Here is a 4172-nt window from a genome sequence, read left to right as displayed (position 1 = left end):
AGCTCATGTTCATCTTGGAGTCAATAATGACTCTAAGATCCCTTTTCACCTCTGTGCTTTCAAGAGAGGAACTCCCCAGCCTGTATGTGTGCTGTGGATTCCTTCTCCCCAGGTGCAGCACCCTGCATTTGTCTACATTGAACCCCATCCTATTCTCATCTGCCCACTTTTGTAGTCTGTCTAAATCTAGTTGCAGCCTCTCTCTCCCTTCAAGTGTGTCCACCTCGTCCCACATCTTAGTGTCATCAGCAAACTTGGACAGCGTGCTTTCCATCTCCTCATCCAAGTCACTGATGAAGATGTTAAACAGTGCTGGCCCGAGGACTGAGCTCTGGGGTACCCCACTGTTTAATCAAATGACTTTTGAAACAAGGTTTTCTTTTGAAATAGACTGGCTCAGGAAAACAGGACAATGAATGACTGTTCAGGTTGTTGCTTTCGTACTTTCATCTTTTTGTGTTTTGCTCCTTCTTACCATGTGTGTGAAGTACAAACTTGAAAGGATTTTTATGATGTGGTGGCCTATACAATAAACTCGTGAATTAAACTTGACTGCACTTTTATTAAGGCAGTAATTTTTTACAGTAATAAGGATGATTGAGTGATGCTAGTAAGTGTCAATAGCCCATTAATGATTGGTGATACTTTTTTATTTGGAACATGCGTATGCAAAAAATGACGGCAAGATACCCCAGAATCTCCATTGGCACACTGGCCCAGGCACTCATGCCTTGAAGAATTTTATTACTTCCCTTTAAGTCTATTGACATGGAGGCTGCTGGCCTGTAGGAGCCTTTAATCCCTAGAGTACATCAATATTGTCATTTTTCACTTGTAGTGTCCCTGTAAATTTTAATGTAAAAAATGAACATTAGAATAGTATTTTCTCTCTCTTCTCACTCCACCATCAACTACCAGATGAGACTATAGCTTTCTGATTAACTGCATCAAAATGGATTGGCCAGTGCATGCCAAAGAAAGAACCTACTACTGCTAAAATTGCTATAATAGCCCTTGTAGTACTAGCCTGTGCTTTTGTCACTGATGGTGCCCAGTTCAATCCCTGCCAACCACTCAGAGATGTCACAGAATTAAGGCTGTGATATTATCTTAGTTTGTATAAACTGGCCAAGATTTTCCAATGGTCTCTCAAAATTTGATATATCTGTGTTACTATAGGCCTCCCAGTCTTAGAACTCCATTGTGCTAGACTCTGAACAGACAGGACATAAAGACAGTCTTTGCCCCAAAGAGCTTACAATCTAAAACAAGCTGATCTTCTCTATTTAACAAAACACCTAGAGGCAAAATGGAGTGAATGGATCAAGGACAGATTTTTCACTGCTAACTTTGTATTTCCTGGATGTAGAAAAACATTTCTCCAGCTATTTTCATGTGTCATTTTTTTTAAAGTGGTCATACTTTTGCCTATCCATTTTTTTTCTAGTGCCTATCAGGTTTTTTTCCTTGCTAAAATAACTTTTATTCAATTTAGTTTAATAAAACAGAATCACTAATCAGATTATTCCAAATGAATCACTAACTTACCTCTAAATACGAAAGACAGAGGGCAGTGGTTTTGTGACATGGTATAGCACTGTGAAGAACTTTAGCTTTAGTGAACAGGTGAACATACTGACAGTGAAATGTGCTGCATGTGAATCACTTTGGATCGCTTAAATAGGACCCAAATAATACGTGGGTACTATGCAAACTCTCTTCTTCTTGAGAGAAGAAATTTGAAGTCAGCCATAAAAACTTGCTTTGGGTATGCTAGTTGTAGCCGTGTTGGTCTAAGGACACAGGCAGACAAAGTTCTTTGGGTAAACGTGATATCTTTTATTATACCAACTAAATAGTTGGAAAAATTGTTCTTTGCAAGCTTTTGGGTACAAACACCCTTCTTCCGGCAGAGGGAGAGTCTACAGTTGTATTGTGCTCTCCTGGATGGGATAAAAGCCAGTATGCAGAATACAGGTCAGTGAAAACGCAAATGCTTGAGAGTGCATCAGAGAGGGCGAGAGACAATAGGTGAGGGGGGAGGGGGGAGAATGGTGACCTGGTGATGGACTGTAGTGATAAATTGTAGAGAGGGGCCTGGGGTCATTAGATGGCTACCAGCTGCCCGCTGGCAGGGGGGCAGGGCTAGGGAGAGGGGCAGTCCAGCAAACTGCTGGGAGGCTGCTGGAGCACACCTGCCTGCTGGCCTGGGCCAGTGCAGGCAGACTCCAAGCCCACCCCACCCAATGCCTGTTGGGTTCAATGGCACTCTAACTATGGCACTTTTGTGTACAGCTCCTGGAGTCAGAGTGCCTCCCCGACAGGCTGCCCGAACTTCTGTTCGTATCCTGAGTGGCAGCTTGCAGCAACTTGGACCACGCTCAGCACTGGATTGGTTCTGACCAACTACCCTGATCTCTGGCTCCTGTCCCACATTATTAGCTCCCCACTCACACACTACTGTTCACATAGTCCTTTCCTTTAAGTAAATTTTACATGACCTGTACATTCTAGCACAATAGCAGAGCGCTAGCCCACCCCAGCCAGTGGAAAAGGCACAGTCCAGCTCACACAGTCTGTAGCATTACTGAATTGCATTCAGAGCTAGAAAAACCTGGGTATCTGCAAACTGCAGCAATAAACATTTATGAATTTGGAGGTTACCAGCTGACAACCTGACCCAAAGCCCAGTGGGGGTTTTCCACTTGCTTCTCTAAGCTTTAGAGGAATCTCTGGAAAAGGTGGTGGTAACCAAAGAGGTCCTTCCCCCAGGCACAGCAAGACATACGTAACTTCCATCAACCTCAATGGGAAACACTTAGTTCCTAAAGCAGAAAAATTGAATATTGGCAGTGTCTTGTATCCATGACAGTGGCCTGGAATTGAATCTCTCGGTGAGCATGAAGAAAGCTTTTGTAATCCCAATGAGATGGTCAGCCTATCTAGTACCATGACAGATCCCTGAGAATAGAGAGGAAAGAAAACCAAATGAGGCAGTAAAGCAGGTAAATGTATTCTCCCCTAGCTGAGGAACTGGCTGCCATAGGACAGAGAGTAATTATTCATTGATTGTTCTTGAACATATCTTCAGAGACAGCAGGTGGTCTGGCATTCCTATTCCTGGTCACATGCTATTATTGTATAAGAAGATGTAATTTTTTGTCATCACGGGCCAGAATCTAGTCTTGAATGCACTAGTGCATTCACTCACAGATTAATCAATGAGAATCTTTGGAGCAGACGTAAGGGTCAGCACTAGTTAAGTAATGTTAAATATCCAGTTAAACATCTTGTGTTCCATAAGGGTTTGAAATATTAATTTTAATCCAGAGAAAACAAAATCAAAGGAATATAGCCAAATAAGGTCACAAGGCAAAGAAGCAGTAAGAATTCAAAGGCACTTTTTTCCCGGAAGGTTTGGCAAAAATAGCTGAAATGTGCTTGAAATATAACTTGAGTTCATTTTATTTCTCATTCTGTCGTGTTTACTATCTGGAGTTAATGTCTAACCCTGCCTTAAGGCAGATGCCATGGTGATAAGTGCTACCACTAATAGAAGATCATTTGAGTATTGTCTAATCCACCAGGTTATTAGCAACTTGTTAATATTTTCATATTAATTTGTTTTTTGCTTGGTGTCAAGGTTCTCAGATGAGTACAAGTCTTATTACTTTATACTTTAATAACACATTACATTTTCAAAGGCTACTGAAAAGCTAGAGTTCATATCAAAAGTAGCTGCCTGCTTACTTAATAGAGTCATGAGAATCATTACACTAATTCTCCCAAGTCTCCTCTGTCTTAAAATTCTTTTCCAGATGTCATTCAAGAAAATAATTTTGATCTATAAAAAGTCTTGTATTGCTTCATCCTATCCCTGGGGATTGGAATGGATTTAATTTATCCTGAAATCAAGGAAGAATCTATTTGGGATTGATATTAGTCCTAATATTATATATTTTATTTTTTATATTTAAATATGTTCATACATAATCTTAAGGCAGAAGGGACCCTCATCTAGTGTGACCCTCTATGTTAGATAGGTTATAGAATTACATCCAATTAACTCTTGCACTGAGTCCAAAAAACAGAGTCTGAGTAAAGTGCATCTTCCAGAAAGTCATAGCATCTTGATCAAGAAATAACAAATGCATCATTTCCCTTGCTAGTTT

The sequence above is a fragment of the Alligator sinensis genome, unplaced genomic scaffold, assembly GCF_000455745.1.
Source record: "Alligator sinensis unplaced genomic scaffold, ASM45574v1 scaffold157_1, whole genome shotgun sequence".
Lineage (NCBI taxonomy): Eukaryota > Metazoa > Chordata > Crocodylia > Alligatoridae > Alligator > Alligator sinensis.
The sequence above is the reverse complement of the archived record's forward strand: the minus strand, read 5'-3'. Positions refer to the sequence as shown.